The following is a 20,848-nucleotide window of genomic DNA, read 5'->3' as shown; positions in this document are numbered from 1 at the left end:
TGGCCCTCTCTTCAATGCATGAGTCTAAATTCACATCTGTAATCCCTTTTCAAGGGATCAAGGGGTCCCAAGAGCTCTATTGTGCCTCTTGGCTCTTCTGGGCTCCCAACGGTGCATCCTCCTCTGAAGCATATTTGAAGGCAACCTCGCGGTGCCTTTGAAACGGCACACCAAGGCTAGGAGGCAGAGACCATCTCGCGGCGCAAAGGCACGATGAAAGCGTCTGTGAATCCCTTCTCTGCCCAAATGTGAGCTGGCTACCGGAGACACTAGACGGGTGGCGTTTCACACTCGGTAGGCAGGTTAAGAAAAAGTACACCGTAAACTGCATTAAATAACCTCATAATCACATCTAAAGGCTAAGTGAGCCAGGGCTACCACAACTAATAAAATACATGATAACAAAAGCAGTCAGCATTTTCCGTACCATATGCTTGTAAATGTTATTCTGCAGGGAACCAATTAAAACTATGGAACACTTTGAACACAGACATATGGACCAAAACAGGGCAACTTATCTTGTCACCGCAGTGCTTGCTCAGTACATCTATTAGGGAGAGGAAATGCTGAATTATTCCTGCAGATAAATGTTATCCCAATTATGAACACCAAAACGTAACACCGCACTGAAAACTTCTACTTTGGTAGTGGCCTTATTGAGTTTGTGTGTTTTTTTTTTTAATTGATAAACGCGTATGTAACAAAACATTTACCTTTTCAACATTCTTCACATGTACAATTTGGTGACATTAAGTAGGTTTATCATGTTGTTGACCGAGAATATTTAGAGTCATAAGTGGAAGTAAAACCTGTTACAGCGAATCGCTCATCAGACTGGGCCTCCATTCTCGCGCTTGTTACGTCAGGATAATAACAACAATAATGATCTGCTAAATTCACGGATTCCTGGTAAAATCATTTTAAAAGTGATTTTAAACACGGGAAAGCTCACTGGAAGGCATAATGCTCTGCGTGAGAACTGGGTATGTTTTTATTGTTACTGATGAAGACAGAAAACATGCAGACAATACAAAATCAGGCATTATCAAGACTGACTCTGATAGCCATTATGTTAAAACCTAGAAAGACCTTCATTAAGTTTTCCTGACATGAAAAAGAAATAAAAACTTAAAAAATAAAGTCTGAGTCAGATTCATGGGTCAATCTAGCAAGTAGAAGACGGTAAACATTTTCCACCCCATCACTGTAACTTCATTGGACATTACTGCTTAAGTTAGAATTCATGTTTAGAGGAATCAGGCTCATAGATCGTAATAAGATGGTTTGAGCATAATAGGAATAACGCTAGGAACTACAGAGTCGAGCAATGCCTCAGATCCAGAACATTCGAGAAACAGAAAAGGAGGGATTAAGAGAAAAAGAGAAGAAAGAGCTTGCAGGTAAGAGAACACGTTAACTATCACCAGACGAGATCAGAAAGAGGGGTCAGGGGTGGGACTGTAGTACTCAGGGACTATATTAGCTAATAATAAATTAACACCAAAATGGCAGTAACCAATTTTAAAACACTAATTCCACATAGGAGCCCTGGTGGTGCAGTTGCTAAGAGCTATGATGGCTGCTTCATATCCACCAGGCGCTCCTTGGAAACTCTACGGGGCAATGCTACTCTGTCCTATAGGGTCACTATGAGTCAAAATCGACTTGACAGCAATGGGCTTGGTTTTGGGGGGAGGGATTTGGAATTTCACATATGCAACCTGCTTTCTTGTCCATAATCCCACTGCAATTGTCTGTCAAAAAAATCTACACTTCTTAGCCCAATACACCCGTTTTCCAGGTTTTTTCTCCCCTTATGCAACCTCAGTGTGTTTCAGCCACACAAAGGACCCAAAGTATTCTAAACTCATGAAGTTTCTCAGTCGTTAAGTCTTTGCACAGGCAGTTTCCTCTTTCTAGAACTTTCTTTCTGTCCTCTGCCCAGTGATCTATGACCCTTCTTTTAAAACTTGGCTTAAACATCACTTTTTCTGTGGAACTCCCCTGACTACCTTATCCACGTCACCTTCAGTACTTCTCCTGTGCCACAGATTACTGCATTGTAAATAGATGTGGCCATATCTGTTTGTCCTAAACTTTGAGCAACTTGAGGGCAAAAGCTGTATTTTAGTCATCTGTGCAAGCTCAAAGCCTAGGAACATTCTGTGCACACAATGAAGGGGCTCAGTAAAGGTTTATAAAGAATGAATGAGCAAATCGGGCATAGGGACTCCCTGAACCCTTAAGCCATATCATTTCTAACCATCTTTCTTTTTTTCTCTGTGTCCCTCTGACAAGTATCTTAAACTTGGGAGGACAACAGAATCATAGGATAGGACTAGGAAGTCCTAGGAAGAATTTAAGTGCAGGTGCCCTGGCCCCATTCTGCTACATTCTAAGGAGGTAGATCTGAGATAGGGCCCAGATCTATCCTAGTCATTGTAACACACATCGAAATTTAAGGATCATGGATCTATGACAAATTGGTAGCAGAAATTCCTATTTCCCATGAAGTAGAGAAGACATTTCCATGGGTCTGCTTGCAAAACAGAGTTCCTGGGTAGCACAAATGGCTAAGCGCTTGAATACTTGCCAAAAAGTTGGCAGTTCAAACCCACCCAGAGATACTTTGGAAGACAGGCCTAGCTATCTGCTTGACCTTGAAAACCCTATTGAGAAGTCCTGCTCTGCACACTTGGGTTCACGACAAGTCAGAATCGACACAACTGCAACTAACTAACGACAACCAGCTTGCAAAACCCCTTTCAAAGAGAAATGATTCAGGTAGACACAGAGGGACAGTCTTGGTTGTAGAAACTATTCAAACAGATAAACCGGAATAAAATCAACAATTAATACCCAGAACTCAAAATCTGAATTTAACTGAGGTGTGTTACAGAGAACTGCTAAGGAGGAAGAGGAGGAGTTTGGTCTGCCTGTGAGTACAAGAACACCCACTGTCCCTGGTACACACTGCCAGAGAGACTGGGGAGAGATTTCCTCCTGGACACTACTGCCCCTGTCTACAGCCAGTTGTCCTCTGGAGGTTTCAGGAGTTTTCCACAGCAGACAATGGGCAATATTGATTCAACAGAAACACCTACATAAACTGTCTATTTTACTTTCCTCTTTCCCATCCCCACTTTCTGTGCTACCCACTGCTCCTCCCCTCGCACACCAACACATCTATTACACTTGATGGTGGTGACAGGTCAGGGTGGAACCCCATACCATCCCACCATTTTTAGTGGAATTGGCAAAAAAAAAAAAAAATGCCAGTCATTCTGTTTCTGACATCACTGTTACCCAAACACCCCACTCTAAGCATTCATTTTTAAATAACCATTGGTTCTCAGAAGTGGCTTAAACCCAAGAGGAAATTTTGTATACAATTACCCCAATGCCTAACATCGGTAGAATTACAGTGACTGTAGAGAAATACTGATCAAACTGCATTCTATGAAATATTTTTCGGCAGGTTGACACATTTGAAAGAAAGTTGTCTCCTCAGGACTTCATAAGATACATAAAGCTTTCTGGAAAAGAGGCAGGAGACACAGGGTTCTGATCCTAACTCTCTGCTACTAACTAGCTATGAGACCTTGATCAAGACTCTCTTGTCTCCTGAGCCTCAGATTCCTCATCTCTAAAATTAGAGCCAGATGACATTAAGATTTCTTTCAGCGTCAATGCTCTAGAGAAAATCTACAAAAGACAATGGGTGTGGGACAAGGATCTACGTCACTAATCTATTAATACCTCCCAGAAGGACTTGCCTTTTAAAAAGGGACATATAGGTTTTTTATATCATATATAATGTGTGTGTGTATAATATAAATATATTGGAATATTATATTTTTTCGGCTGCTAAACCCACTTAGTGGCTCCACAGGAGAAAGATCTGGCAATCTGCTTTAGTAAAGATTTCAACCAAGAAAACCCTATGGGGCAGTCGGACCCTGTCACATGGGGTCACTATGAATTGGAAATGTTCATCATTGTTATTGGGTGCCATTGAGTTGATTCCAAATCATAGCGACCCCATGTGACATAGTTGAACTGTCCCATAGGATTTTCTTGGCCATATCATTATGAAAGCAGATCTCAAGAATATATATGTATAAAACCAAAAAAAAAGAAAAAAAAAACGTTGCCATTGAGTTGATTCCGACTCATAGCAACCCTATAGGACAGAATAGAACTGCCCCATAGGGTTTCCAAGGAGCGGCTGATGGATTCAAACTGATGACCTTTTTGTTACCAGCCAAACGCTTACCCACTGAACCACCAGGGTGTATATATACACAACCAATTACACTCAAGTCACTTCCAACTCACGGAGAACTCATGTGTTTTAGAGTAGGACTGCAGCCCATAGGGTTTTCAATGGCTGTGCCATTTCAGAGGTAGATCTCCAGGCCTTTCTTCTGAAGACCCTCTGTGTGGATTTGAACTACCAACCTTTTGATTAGTAGCCAAGCACACTGTTTATGCCACCTACATATATAAAGAGAAAACCAAGGAACAACTGTCTAATGGAATTCCAGGTATTGTTGCACTAAGACCTTGAGGTGACCTTCTAGGAGCCCCTCCAATCATACCTCACAGAAGGGATCTCCTTTGGCTGCTGGCCTTCTCTTGAAGTTTGTCTGAAGAATGCTTAAAAAAGTAGTGAGACCTTAGAGGACAGTAACTAAGTATTGTCAGATAGATGGTCTACTATTTGAAGGAGGAAATTTTTTCTCTTGGTCATAAATAATGCACAATTGGTCATAAATAATGCACAGTGGTGGGCAACTGCTAGCTTTTATAATATCACTTCTAGCCACTGGGATTAGGAGTGTTTACTCGTCTAGTCTTGATTTGATCAAGACTTAAGACAGAAAATAAAATCTCCTTAGATGTAGTGTAAAGATATACTGTGGCACTTAGTAGGGAAGAGGTGGGATCTGGACCTAGCAGGAAGTGGGAATTCAGCAGTGGTAGTGTTCTTGACAGATTCTGGGGCTGATCAAGCTGTTTAGCAGGGAAGAGTTAGAGATCAATAGTCACAGCAGCAAGATGCTGCAGGTCCTGCTGATTTCTCAGAAATTGTGCTCTGCAAAAGAAAGGTCAGGGCTGTGGTCAGTCAGATGGTCCTTGAGGCCACTGGAGATGCAAGGGATTGGTGATTCTGAGTGCAAGCAAGCAGGCTGACCTTGAGGACAAGAAAAGCCAGTTAGAGAAACAAATATTCTCTTTCAGTACTGCCAAAGAGGAGGAGAAAAAAGACAAGGCCAGGTGGAGCTCTTAAAGCACATGGGCACACAAGGGAGGACGTCATGGGCCGGCAAGGGAACCACAACCTTTACGAAGAAGCAAGCGCTCCTTTGGCTTGGTTTTTCTCATTCAAGGTTGAGTCAAGCTTCTAGCTGCACAATGAAAAGTTACTTAGAAAGGACCAGAGATGAGTCAGTGCCAGGGAGTTACGTCTTAAATCCCTAGAACAGTATTCTATTGACTATTTTCTAAGAGACTTAGGGTAAACAACCCATTTGAGAAAAGTTAGAAAGGAGCACAGCAAGGATTTCTGATGAGGGCTAAGATTATTAAGCAGTCTTTAGGGACTTTCTTCCTTGATGGTCTGTAAAAGCTGAAGCAGACAAATTATTCCTTCCTATGGGTTTAACTGATCTGATAGATACCATTGGGATTAGAACATTTCCTAAGCTCTCCTCTAAATTTATGAAAACTTCAACTACTTGTCCTGAGTAACCCGCACAAAAGCAATCTAATTACAATTACTCTTGTTAATTACATGTTTTCAAATATATAGATACACAACTATATCTCTTACATTCTTTCGTGTCACCAAAATATTTGACAGTACACAACATTATGAATTATGAAATGAAGCACAATTTATTTTCCATGTGGATGAACTAATCATAATATGTTATACTGCAATACAGGCAGTCCCTGGGTTACGAATGTCTGACTTACTTACAACCCATAGTTATGAACCAACCCCAGTAAAGCCTATTAAAAATTCGAGGTACATACAACGGTTCGTAGTAACAAACGGGCTACTTTGCAGCACATCAAAGTATTATTATTATTATTACTGTATTACTATGTTAAAGATGTTTTAGTGTATCTAGAAGTGTTTTTTTTAATGTTTTTTATGCACAGAAATGTACGCTATATACTACACACTAAGACAAACATTTGACTGACATTAGATATGAACTGTACCTAACTGTTCCAACTTACATACAAATTTAATTTAGAGACAAGAATGGAACTCATTCGTAATCTGGGGACTCCCTGTAGTTCCCCAGAGTATACCAAGCAACCCCAAAGCTTTTATCCCAATTAACCCTCACAGCCACACTGAAACTGAGCCAGGAATGTTGCCTATAGGAAAGCATTTCCCAAAGGGTGTTCCAGATAATACTAGTAAAATAATTTGGAGAACATTGAGTTTAATGATATTTATATCTGTGTGTCTGTGTTTGTGTGTGAGAGAGAGAGAGAGAAATTTTCCCCAATTTTTTTGATCATAAGACCCTTTCCCCATTGTGCTTCTTATGGAATACATGTTGGGATTGTCTGTGATCTACCATTTAGTTAAGAGACGACAAATGGTTACATCAAAATTTTAGCCATGTTACTGGAGTCCTGAGTTATTCAAATGGACATGTGTTGGACTATTAACTGAAACGCTGGCGGTTCAAACCCACTCAGATACACCCTGGAAGTAAAGCTTGGCAATCTGTTTCCAAAAGGTCATGGCCTTGAAAACCCTGTGGAGCAGCCCTACTCTGCACACATGGGCTTACCATAAGTCGGAATCAACTAACATCAACAATATCCAACAATATTTGATTAATGTTTCAGACACTATTCAGACATCAACATGTCAGACACTATTCTACGACTGTTAACAAAACAGACAAGAATGCCTACTTTTTCCAATCTATATTCTAATGGGAAAATGAATATAAACCAAGTGTGTCATACATGAAATAGGGCAACTGGTTTGTTTTTTTATATACATATGAAATAGTGATAAATGTTGAGTGATAGGTGTACCAGGGAAGGATAATAGAGACTGTGTGTATGTGTGTGTTAGTGACTGAGTATGCTGGAAAAGGAGTGATAGTTGAGGTAAGGTGGTCCAAGAAGGGTCCCTGAAGTGATAGCTAAGTAAGGCCCTACAGGAAATGAGGAAGAGAATTGCTCACATACTTGGAAAAGAACCATTCTGAGCAAAGGTTATATAGCAAGGTCCTGAGGTGGGAGTATATTAGGTAGAAGGATACAAAATTTGATTAAAATGAGGCCCTGTTTTTTATTTCCACTGTAAAGATTAGTCTTTTAAGACAGAGGTCTAATATTTGAAAAACCCAAAGGGTGTGTGTTGTGTGTGTAATTCCTGAGTCATGTACTTCACTGAGGACACAAAGAGTCCTTCCTTTGTGTTCCTTGGACCCCTGGGGGTCCCCAAGACACTTTCAGGGGGTTCATGAAGTCAAATCTATTATCACAGCAATATGAAGACATTATTTGCCTTTTTCATGGTGTCAACATTTGCACTGATGGTACAAAAGCAGTGGGGTGAAACTCCTGGGGCCCTCACAAGAATCAAGGCTGTGACACCAAACTGTACGATAAGGCATTGTACTCACCACCTCCGCTCGCAGCACAAAAATGGCCAGTTTTGCTTAAAAATTCTTTGACAAAATAGTAAAAAAAAAAAACTAATTTAGTTAAAGCTCGAAGTTTGAGTATACACATTTTTTATTACTCTGTGTAAAATAACATGAGAAGGATGCGCAAAGCACGTCTGCTGCATACTGAAGAAGAATGATCTAGAAGGAAAAGCATTTGTGCCGTTATTTCAATCGCAAGCTGAACTAACTGCTTTCACTAACTTTTTTTTTGTTTGCAAAATATAGTTATTTTAAATAAAATACGTTATTTTGTTAACACATAGTGCATTTATATTATTTTAATGAATTCATAAGTAAATAATTTTTAAATTTCTAATACCACAAATATTGAAAGACATAAACCAAACACACATCAACAAAAGCTTTGGAGGGTCCTCAATAATTCTGGAACATGCCAAGGTGTCCTGAGACCAAAGAATTTGAGAACAATTATACTAATAGAATAACCGGGATGCTATACAGGCTATGTATTAAAAAAAAAAAAAATGTATATGAGTGTATATATATGCTTATGAATATATTTGTTTATAATTAATTATTTATTATCAGATATTTTTGCAAGGGTAAATAAGTGATCTCTGATTAGAACACCTCTCTTTAATGTGGATACACAGGAATGTGTTTAGAAGGTAATATTTGTCACAGGATACACAGTAGATGACAGATTTCAACTGTAAGCATTTCTGTTTGTAGTATGAGTCTACAAAATACGGATGACGCAATTCTCCCAGATTCTGAGGGGAACGTTACTCTGATAGATGATCATTACAATCCTTGTTCCTATCACCAAATGTTTAAAGTGCTTAATTGTAAATGGCGGGAAATACTCATTTTGCAATACGTCCTAATAAATTGTCTTTTTTTGCATGTAGGTCATTTTTGGTTTCTTGTTTGGATTTGTTGATTTAGGAAAATAAAGGCAGCTTGCACAGTGGAAAGAAAAATAAATTTTGAGACAGGAGGCTGGGTTGGAGCTTAGATCTACTTCTTATTAGATATGACACTTTCAGCAACTTCTTTCAGGCCTCAATTTTCTTACTTTGAACAAGGGGGTTTCCTCGCCAAGCTTTTGTACATGTGGCTCCATTTACCAGGAATACCCTTCTTCCTTTTCTTTACCTGTTAAATGCCTCCTCACCTCTCAGGACCTGACTTAAATGTCACCTTTCCTTTCGATTCACCCAGGCAGAGCTGGACACTGCCCACTCTTGACCCTCCAGCCCTTTGTACACATCCCCATTCTAACAGATGTATCGCAGTTGTTTGAATATTTCTCTTCTGTCAATCTATTTATTTTTCGTAAGTATGAAGCATGTCTTATACATTTTTGCATCCTAGGGCCAAGCATAGTGCAGTATATATACAGGAATACAATAAAGGTTTGTTAAGTGGCTAGGTGGATGGATGAACCAACTCTCATGCTATCTACTTCCCTTGGAAAGTCCCTGGGTGTGTGGCGTATGCCCTTTTTATTTTCAAGTGCTCATGTTGAAAATGTACCCTATGAGAGTTATAAAGCTCCACAGACCTCAAAAAAACATACTAACTTTAAAAAATCAAGTGTTCATGGGTGTGCAGTTAATACAATCAGTTGCTAACAGAAAGGTTGGAGGTTCGAGTCCACTGAGAGGCTACTTGGAAGAAAGCTCGGGTGATCTATGTCCAAACAACCAGCCAATGAACACCTTACGGAGCACATACCTACTCTGACACATGTGGGGTCACCATCAGTTGGAACCAACTCCATGGCAACTTTGTATTATTATTATTATTACCAAGAAATATTTCCAGAAGGATACACAAAATTGTTAACAGTGGTTGCCTAGCAGGGCACTGGGACAGTCTAGGCAGAAGGAAGACTTCCCTTGCACTGCGTAAACTCTGTACTTTTGCACACAAAAAACTGGATAAAAATCTTATTACTATGTCATTATAAAACCAAAGCAAACCTGTTGCCATCAAGTCGATTCCGATTCATAGTGACCCTAAAGGCCAGAGTAGAACTGTCCCACAGAGTTTCGAAGAAGCACCTGGTGGATTCAAACAGCCAACCTTTTGGTCAGTAGCCGTAGCTCTTAACCACTATGTCACCATGTCATTATAGTCTCTACCATAAAGATATTGTGAGTTCCTAAAAGACAAGGTCCAGGTCTTAATCATCTGTGAATTCCCACTGTAAAGGTATAGCGTCTCCTTTGCTCATGATAGATTTATTGATACAATCTATTCTCAACCCAAGATTCTAGAATTCTTTGAATGGGGTAAATAGACAAATATCATGTTTTTAAAAAGGAAGTTCATATGTTGGGAAAAAGTAAAGGATGAAAAAATAGAAGTAAAACTACAGCATTTGGGAACCAGAAGGAAACTCAGAGATATTTGGAGTTCAGTGTTTCTCAAAGTTAAGTCATTTATGCAGTACCTTCGTATTTTTTGCCATATCCATATAGCACCCCTATTATTTGTCTACATTTTAATTGACTCATTTTTATGTAAGAAAATTAATTTCAAAAGAAAAATGTATTATTATTACTAAATATGGAACACTAGTGTCATTTGCAAATGGAAATTTGATGAACCATCTAAGTCAAGTTATTTAAAGATCCACATATCATCATCTTACCTCCTACGATACAAAACCTTCTACCTTTTGGATAATACTGCTCAGCCCTCATCAACCCTTTTCATGAATCAGAAAGCTGAAGCCTTGATTACTTTCATGGTGAACCATTTTGTTTCCCTTCTTTATATTTGGAAACCCTGGTAGCGTAGTGGTTAAGTGCTACAGCTGCTAACCAAAAGATGAGCAGTTCGAATCCACCAGGCGCTCCTTGGAAACTTTATGAGTCAGTTCTACTCTGTCCTATAGGGTCGCTATGAGTCGGAATCGACTCGATGGCAATGGGTTTGGTTTGGTTTTCTTTCTGTTTGTGTATAATTGTTAATGTATTTCTTCTGTGGTTACCATGAAGATTACATTTATCATCTTACATTTATAATACCCTGATTTATGTTAATACGAACCTAACATCATCAACATAAACAACCTCTATACAGATGCCAGTTGTTCCCCTCCTCATGCCCTTGTTTATGTTTCTGTTATCACTGATTACATCTTTATACCTCAGATACCTTGGAATTTACATGTATTTTATATAGTGTATATACATGGTTTTTCTGTCTTGACTATTTTTAGAAATTAAGTTTCATTGCTCTCCCTTGGAAAGGTTGGTGGAAATGTTCACAGCTTTGGATACCACATAAACACTCTGCAGAACTTGGAGATAACAGATATAAGTGACATTTTTAGCTTGCAGCTTATTTTGAACATGAGAACCCAAGTGAATTAAAAAAGCCCAAATTCCCCAGTCACAATATGACACTTGAGCATACCAAAACAAATTGAACCATATTTCAGTTTTATTGCCTCTAAATATTACCTTGGGCTCTATCTGTAATGAAAGAGACTTAAGATGCAAGGACACACTTGACATCTTTTCTTCCCCTTTCTTCAGAACAGAAGCTACTCCAGGGAAATACATGATCTTCTGTTCTATTTATACTACACAGACTGTTACAGACTGATGGCAAAAATGGCCCCTCCCTTGATCCACACCCTTACAATGTGATGTTGAAGCTCCTCCCATCAAGAGAAGAAGTTCAGTTCTCCATCCCTGGAGCTGGGCTTGCCTCATGACTTGCTTTGGCCAATAGAATGTGGCGGAAGTGATTGATATTGGGTCAGTTCCAAGGCCAGGCCTCAAGAGGACCTGTTCATTTCCAGTTGTTCTCTTGATTACCTGACACTGCTACATGAATAAGACCAGGCCAGCTTGCCAAAGGATAAGAGAGCATTTGGAAAAAAGCCCAGTTGTCTTTTCTAGGCCACTGTACATTCGCTTGCTACCAGCTGACTCCAATCATATGTAAGAGCAAAGAACAACAGAGCTGTTCACCTGATACATAACAGACCATGGATGCAGAGAGGGCCCAAGTGAGATGAGAAAAATCACCCAGGTGACCTGTAGACTCAAAAAATAATGAACGTTTATTGTTTTCAGTAGCTCAGTTTTCAGGTGGTTGGTTGTACAGCAATAGGTAACTGATACAGAGACCGTTGATTTGCAAGGGAAAGCAGTTACATCCTGCACAGGTTACATTTGCTGAATATTAATTTTTTTTTAATCCATAACCCAGTAACTGTCTCCTTTCTTAACCCAAGAAAATTTACCAAAAAAGACAAATGAACACAAATATCTATTCCACATTATCTCCCTCTTGAATTTGTTATTCTATTAGCTGTTCCTTTGCCTTTTGACTCTATCAGCATTTAGATTCCTGATGCTCTCTCTTTTTTTGGTAAGACTCTGGTGGCCTAAAATGCAGTATCTTCTAATCTGCACCTTCTCCTCTCAAAATTTTGGCTCTGCAATTATACTGTTTTTAAGCCATTTGTGCAAACTCCCTTGATAGATTTACAAATACCTCTTAAAAACAACAGCAGTGGTGTCATTCTTGACTTTAATCAGTAACACCTTGTCAGGGCATGTTACTGTAAACACAGCCCTGCGGCTGATGGCCAAATGTTTGACACATCAAAGTCATCACTTGATGAGAGAAAAAAAAAGGTATCAACCCACCTTTCACTGTAAACTCTGGGGTTCTGCCAAGCAATACTCACTTTCTTTTTACTTGAATAACGTGTTTACCTGAAGAAAAATGAACACGGAATATCTGCAGACCCAATGTTCCCACACCAAGAGACAAGATCACCACACTCCCAATAGGCTCTGTTATGGGTTGAATTGTGTCTCCCAAACAGATATGTTCAAGTCCTAACCCCTGCTACCTGTGAATGTGACCTTCTTTGGAAATAGTGTCTTTGCAGATATAATCAGTTATGTTAACATGAGGTCATACTGAGTAGAACGGGCCCTAATCCAATATAAGTGGTGTCCTTACAAAAACAGGAGAGGCACAGAGAGAGACACAGAGGAGAGGTGGCTATGTGAAGACAGAGGCAGAGAATGGAGTGATGCATCTAAAGCCAAAGAACGCCAAGGATCAATGGCTGTCAGTAGAAGCTAGGAGAGAGGCATGGAAAATACTCTCCCTCAGAGGTCTCAGAAGGAATCAACACTGACAACACACTGATTTCCAACATCTATCCTATAGAACTTTGAGAAAACAAATTTCCGTTGTGGTAAACCAATTTGTGGTATAGGCAGTCCCTGGGTTACAAATGTCAGATTTATGTACAACCCGTAATTAAGAACCAACCCATGTAATGCCTATCATATTAAACTTCAAAGTACCTACAATGGATTCTAATAACAAACGGGCACTACTTTGCAACATTCATCAAAACATTATTATTATTACTGTATTATTATGGCAAAGATGTTTTAGCATACTGGAAGTGTTTCTTTAATGCATAGAAAATATAGAATATATGCATAGAAAGGCACACTATATACTATATACTGAGACAAACATTTGACTAACTGATATTAGATCAAACCATACCTAACATACAGATTCGACTTAAAGACAGACTTAGGAACAGAACTTGTCTGTAATCGGGGACTACCTGTGCTTTGTTACAGCAGCTGTAGGAAACTAATACAGAACTGTTGCCCGAGTTCTCCATGTCTGAATATGAAGCCTCAGGAAAATCAGTGAAGCTTCAAGGCTTGGACTTTGGAGTACAACAACTCTGGATTTGAATTCTTTCTGGCATGGTGATTTTGAGCAACTTCCTACTTAAGTTCTCTGAGTCTAAATTTCCTCACAGACAAAAGCGCTCATAGAATGGCTGAGAAAATTAAAATCCATAGTGTATGTGAAATACTTAGCACAGGGCCTGGCACATAGCAAACACTGGATGTTGTCGTTGTGTGCCTTTGAGTCAATTCCTATTCATAGCGACCCTATAGGACAGAGTAGAACTGCCCCATAGGGTTTCCTAGGCCGTAATCTTTACGGGAGCAGAACGCTAGGTCTTTTCTTCCACGAAGCAACTGACGGGTTCAAACTGCTGGCCTATCTCTTAGTAGCCGAGCGCTTAACCATTGTGCCACCAGGTTTGCTAAACACTGAATAAATGATAATTATTATCACTGAGGAGGAGCCCCAGTGGCACAGCGGTTAAGCTTTCAGATGCTAGACGAAACGTTGAAGGTTTGAACACAGTAGCGGCTCCACAGGAGAAAGATATGGCAGTCAGCTTCCATAAAAATTACAGCCTTGGAAACCCTATGGGGCAGTTCTACTCTGTCCTATAGGGTCACTATGAGTCCAAATGGACTCCATGCCAATGGGTTTTATTATCATTGAGACTGCATATGCTGTAAACGACACGCACTAGGAATGCCAATCTCTGGGCCAAGGACTTTGGTCTCCATGTTTCCCTGGATCTTCTCTTCTGCTCTCCCCACTCACCTACTTCAGGCAGGGTCAGGTCTCGCCAGGTGGATGGCATATTAAGCTGAAGGGTTTGCACAAAGCACACTTGGTTTGTAGTTCCCAAGAAAGCAGGAATTAACTGTCCATTCTTGGGTTCACCAAAACCCAAAGAACCCCAAATCCACCAGTAAATTAAAGACATTTATAATATTTTTTTTTTAATGATATAATCTATTGAACCAATTTCACCTGCACCCAAAAGAATGAACAAATCTGTCATGGAAGAAGTACAACCAGAATGCTCCATAGAAGCAAGAACGGCAAGACTTTGTCTCACATACTTTGGACGTGTTATCAGGAGGGATTAGTCCCTGGAAAAGGACATCACGCCTGGTAAAGTAGAGGATCAGCAAAAAAGAGGAGACCCTCATGGGGATGAATTGACACAGAGGTTGCAACAGTGGGCTCAAACATAGTAACAATTGTGAGGATGGGGCAGGACCAGGCAGTGTTTTGTTCTGTTGTATGTAGGGTTGCTGAGTTAGAACCAGTTCGACGGCACTTAACAACAACAACAATTTAATCTGGAATAACCTCCTTGGGTAATTTTGAACCTGTATTGAAGAAACAGGAACAGAGCCACAATTTACTGAGTGTCATTGGGTAAGTCCTTTATATGCATTATCTCATTTGATCCTCACAGCAACTCTCTGAGCCTTCTGAGATACATTCTATATTATCCCCATTTTACAGATGAGAAAACTGAGGTTCAGAGACAGGAATTATTTGCCTATTGACTATGTGCAGGGCACTGTATGAAAAATGAGTAAGAACTGATTCTTGCTCCCCAGCTTTCCATCACTAAAGGTCCCTTTAATCTTTTCTTTCCTCTGTGGATTCCATGTTTTGAAAGTTTTTATCTACCATTTAACTGCATTATTAGTTTAGAAATATTAAAATGGATCATTGCCTTGAAGGCTCTTGAGGTGCTAGAAACACTGGCTAAGGCGGAATGAAACCCAGCTCCTCATTTTGCAATGGAGAAAATCAGAATCCCAGAAAGGGTCAGCTATTTGCCAGGGTCACGCTGCTCCTACTTTGAAGGGAATGCACTAAAATCCAGGTCTCATTATTCCCTAGGACCATTGCTTTTTCCACTGCCATACTCTGCCTCTGGAAAATGGCACTAGTCACAGGGTTAATATGGAACCAAATCCCCAGTAGAAGGAAACAGAGTAGGAAAAGAGAATCATCGAAGAGCTTTGTCATGTACTGAAAATCTTCAAGACAGCTGCTGTGTATGTGCCACACCTTTTGGCTTAGCAGTTATTTACCCTAAGGGTAGGAGTGAGGAGGTTCCTATTTTTGACACCTCGAAGACCAAAGGGAAAAACCAAATAATTTTTTTTAGATATTAGTCAAAAGCATATGAAAATCTTTTGCATATTATCATTACTGGGGTAGAGAATTTCCTTATGGGGATATGATGGTGTGCTGGGAGAAACACGGAACTATGCCATTATTCTTTTTAATTCTGGGCTTACTTTACAAGATGACACAGTTTGTGCTAGGCTACTAACAGAAAGGCCGGCGATTCGAATCCATCCTGAGGCACTGCAGAAGAGGGTCCTGGCAGTCTATTTCCATAAGATTACAGCCATTGAAAACCCTACAAAGCACAGGTCTACTCTGAAACATATAGGGTCTCCATGAGTCAGAATCAACTCAACAGCAATAGGTTTGATTTTTTAGTTTACCAGATGACATCATACTCTTCAGCTCGGTGCCATAGAGGTGGGACAGTGGCAAAAGCTCCACGCAGTAAATGGAATATAAGATGTCTCATTAAAATACATGCAACAGTTTTCTCCTCACTGGCTGCCTGAGGGTCCACCACCATCACAAAGGACACAGTAACTATCCGGACCAGGAAGTTCAGGACCAGCTGACTACTAAAGCAGAAACAAATGGTCATATATGTCCTTCACCCTGGGAAGGCAATGCTACCTAAGACAGAAATTCGGGGAAAATTAACCAAAATGTACAAGACCACACCAGAGGTCATCTTTGTGTCTGGATTCAGAACGCATTTGGCATGATTTACAATTCCTTAGATTATGCAAAGAAAAATGAACCTAAACACAGACTTGCAGGCACGGCCTGTAGGAGAAGAAAAAGGCCCCAGGAAAATGGCACAAGGAGTGCAAAAACAGAATAAAGAAAGTCAGGGGGACTGCAAAGGCCAATGCTGGTGCAGGCAAAAAGAAGGAATGAAGATTCTGCAGTGACTTGATCTGCGATAATAGTGTGGATTTTTCACCAGATGATTAATAAACTATAAAAACTTAAAAAAAAAATACATGCTACATTTGAGAGTCAGATGAGACCCTGACCCAGAGAGCTAAAAGGAAAAAGGCAGGGGGAAGGAGGTTGTCACTGCTGTTCAGTGAGCACCTACTTATTACATGACAGATAATGGGCTAGAATTTAGAAGAGGTGAACAGGTTTAACCTGACTCCACCCCTCAGTACCTGTGCAAGTGTGGGCAAGTTAGTCAACTTCTCTCTACCTCAGTTTCCCCATGTGCAAAATGGGGACCGTAGTACCTACCTAATAGGACGTAATGGTTTAGGTTATGCGTCATCGTGTCTAGGCCATGCTTCTCAGGGGGTTAGCAGATATTATGTAATCATCTTCCATTTTGTGATCTGATGTGAGCAGCAAAAAAGCTGAAAGGGGAGTTTCCTTGGGGGTGTGACCTGCATCCAATTATATAGATGTTCTAGCAAAGCTCATATTCTCTGGATCCTGCATCCAACTCATCATCCTCTGACTTCTGATTCTTGAGACGTAAGCCAGCAGCCTGCCATCTGACCTTCAGATATTGGGTTCGTCAACCCCTGCAGCCACATGAGTCAGGAGAAGTCTCCAGCCTGATGTCTGACCCACGAATTTGGGACTCGCCAGCCTCCACAATTGCATGAGCCAGTTTCCTGAAATAAATCTCTCTCTGTATATATTTTTTATATGGGTTTTTTATACATATATACATACATGCACATATATATACACACACACATACGCTTCACTGGTTTTGCTCCTCTAGAAAACCTAGCCTAAGACATAGGGTTATTGTGAAAAGTAATTAACATTTAAGGAATTTATATAATGCCCTTACACATGGTAAGGGCTCAAGAAATATTAATTAATATTTCATTTATAACTAAGCCAAGGCCCAAAGAGTTGAAGAAACATACCTCAGTTCACACAGCTGAGGGGGAGCTGTACTTGACATTCTGATTCCACCACCCTTGTTCCTTTCCTTATACCTTGGGCTGCTCGGCTGAGTTGATGGGATGCAAGACAAAAGCATCCATCCAGGCCAGAAGCTTCTTTGTGTTCCCTTTACCAATAAAGGCCCCCTGCATACTTATCTCGACCCATTTCCCCCAGACCTGTCCCCGAGGGCCAAGCCACTGCCTTCTGCACACAAAGCCCTGTATCTCACCTCTGTGCCCTTGTCTGGAGATTTCCAGAAAATCGTACAGCTATCCCCACTCACACATAGCTATAAAATGCTCCGTGGTCACCAAACAAACCCAAGATTTTATGCAACCACTTTTAAAGGACTTTTACTCTGCACAAGGACTGGAAGAGGCAAACACACAGCCTGGATATTAATTTCCCTAACAGAAATCCTGGTGGCATAGCGGTTAAGTGCTACAGCTGCTAACCAAAAGGTAGGCAGTTCAAATCCACCAGGTGCTCCTCTGAAACTCTATGGGGCAGTTCTACTCTGTCCTATAGGGTCACTATGAGTCGGACTCGACTCAATGGCAATGGGTTGTTTTTTGTTTTTTTTAACAGAAATGGTGGCTAGTTTCATTAAGAGGCCAAGAATTAAAAACTCTACGTTCTGTGTTAATTTCTTAAGCTCTGAAACATCAGTCTGTCTGTCTAATAGCTCAAAAACTCGTGGTTTTGGAATCCCCCAATATGCTTTTCAGGGGTCCAGGCACAAAAGTAGCAGAAATCACCATCATCATCACAAAAAGCAAGCACTCAACTATTTTTACTACGGAACAAACACAGTTCTAAGAATTTTATACAAATTTAATCCTCAGAACAGCCTATAGGGATAATCTACGGCTATTCCCAGTTTGTATATGAAGAAACTGAGGCACAGAGAGTTTACAAGATTTTTCTAGGCAGTCTTATTCCATAAATGTTTCCCTGGTGATCTAACGGAACTGACCTTGCTGTCCCAAATGCCTCACTTGAGACAGAGATGTAGTCTGCATGCATCCCAAATGCCTCATCTAAGGCCATGTGTCCAAGAGATGATACAATGACTAGTGGAGGTTTTCAGGTGGCACAGTAGTTAAAGCACTGGGCTGCTAACCAAAAGTTCGGCACTTCCAATCCACTGAAAACCCTATGGGGCAGTTCTACTCTGTCCTATAGAGCCGCTGTGAGTTGGAATCGACTTGAAGGCAACGGGTTTTGGAATAATATAAAAACCTCCCAAGGAATCTCATGCTTCTTCGTCAAAGTTTTTATTTGGTGAATACCTACCCATTGATATGACCATTAACAGAATGTAAATGTGGTTCTGTACAGTGACGGAGACAATTCTGGCTTCAGGGCACATCGTAGATTGCAATATTATTGTTGTTTCGTAACTGTCCTTCCTGCAGGATGATAATAACACGTCCCTGAGCGATGCCGTGTGACTTGCCACATCCTCCTATTCAAAGAGAATACTTCCCTGCCCACTGACATTGGGCTTGGCCATGTGACTTGCTCTGACTGATGAAATATGCATTGAAGTGGCTTGTTCCAGTTCTGAGTAGAAGCTTTAAGAGCCATTGCTGGATCCCAGGTGTAGAAGGCACAGGGAGCCACAGCTGACCCTCCGCAACTTGTAACATAAGCAAGATATAAACCTTTGTTGTCGAAAGCCACTGACACTGGGGATTTTTGCTACTGCAGCATAAGCTAGCGAACAGTGACTGATACAGTGCAGTGCCTAAGCTGGTTCTGAAAACTCTCAGAGGTCTGCTGATCATCCCCAAACAACCCAAGGTCCCACCAGCCATTCTGGGATCCCCACTGTGCTAAGAAAAACAGAATTCTGTGTTAAGGGAAAAGGAATTGACAAAGGAAAACCACTGTAGGAAATGAAGTGTAAACAAAGAACCCACCAGAGAAGCAGAGTGACTAAGCAAAAGTTATCGACAAAGCAAGAAGGACATAAATAATAAAGGAACACCAGAAATAACAAAGCGTCACATGTAAACATGCACCCCTAACAATCTGGAAGGTGGGGACAAGGAAACAGAAAGCAAATAGCATCAAGGCAGCACCGGACTGCCCAAAAGATGATACTTAATTTTTTAACGAAGAGAAGAAAAATAAAATATAATTTAGACAAAGAGACAAAATAAGTAAATAGACTGGAAAAGGGTAAGAAGAACTATGAGCTGTTTTAAGAAAAAAAAAAAAATTAAGGGGCCTTTTCCCAAAACCCTGGGAAAAGGCCAGTCGTGTGTTTTACTCTTGAGATAATTCAAACAAACCCAGACTCCGGAGCCGTGCATTTTGTAAAACACTGACTGTACCTCAGTTCTCCTTTCCCACTCCCTCCCTAAAGCCCATTAACATATTTATGGTCCCCTCCATGGCTGCCAGGCACTGTGAAGCCAAAGTCCCCATGTTTTATAAGGGCAAAGCATAAGGAATCATCAATGATTTTAACACTGACACATACTAGTCAGTAGAAACATGTCTTAGGCTCAGCACCCGCCTTACAGATAATTAGAATTGATGGCTGTGTCTGTATGGTAAGTCTTTTTTTCCTACCAAGTCTTCTCTGACCTGAAATAATGTAACTAAAGACTTAGTCCTTTGGCTTAGATTTGTGAAACCTAGAACCCACGCGGCACTGTCTCATTAGGCATTTCCATCACAGTGTAACGGAGCGGCTGGTAGAACAGTTCAGTGAGGCTCTAACAGCCCCTCTGAGGGGAACACCCCTTGTGGTTTGGGAAGCAATTTCTCTCAACTGCCCAACCTCCTCCATAGTCTAACACACCCTTTAAAGGGGCATGAACAGTATCGCCTGCCTCATAGCAGATAAATGTTCTAGACCCTCACTGCTCAAATAGTCATCTGGGGGCCAGCAGCATCAGCATCCCTGGAGCTTCTTAGAAATGCAGAATCCCAGGCCCCACCCCAAACCTACTGAATCATAATCTGCATTTCAGTAAGATCCCCAAATCACTCCTATGCACACTGAAGTGTAAGAAGTGCTGCTATAAGGACCTCTCTTCCTGAAATACAGGCAGTCCCTGGATTACAAACAAGTTCTGTTCCTAACTCTGTCTTTAAATTGGCTCTGTACATAAGTCAGAACAGTCAGGTACAGCTCATATCTAACGTCAGTTTGTCTTAGTGTATGCTATACAGTGTACACTTCTATGCATAAAAAACCTTAAAGAAACATTTCCAGATACACTAAAACATCTTTAACATAATACAGTAATAATAATAATAATGTTTTGATGTGCGTCGCCAAGTAGCGCCCGTTTGTTATTACGAACCATTGTATGTACGTCAAATGTTTCACGTAACAGGTTTACAAGGGTTGGTTCGTAACTACGGGTTGTATACATAAGTTGTATGGAAGCTGGGGACTGTCTGTAAGTGTGTTATGTCCCTGACGTGTG

The 20,848-nt window shown here is 40.6% G+C and overlaps 1 protein-coding gene and 1 pseudogene across 5 annotated transcripts in view; one reads left to right on the top strand and one right to left on the bottom strand.

The window, feature by feature from the left end:
• The window catches only part of PRUNE2 (prune homolog 2 with BCH domain), a 313,858-nt gene that overhangs the window by 275,131 nt on the left and 17,879 nt on the right, over positions 1 to 20,848 (bottom strand). The window lies entirely within an intron of this gene.
• Positions 1,328 to 16,792, top strand: LOC111749857 (small ribosomal subunit protein eS24-like; annotated as a pseudogene).

Source organism: Loxodonta africana, chromosome 9 (genome assembly GCF_030014295.1).
Source record: "Loxodonta africana isolate mLoxAfr1 chromosome 9, mLoxAfr1.hap2, whole genome shotgun sequence".
Lineage (NCBI taxonomy): Eukaryota > Metazoa > Chordata > Mammalia > Proboscidea > Elephantidae > Loxodonta > Loxodonta africana.
This window is presented reverse-complemented; position numbering and strand designations above follow the sequence as displayed.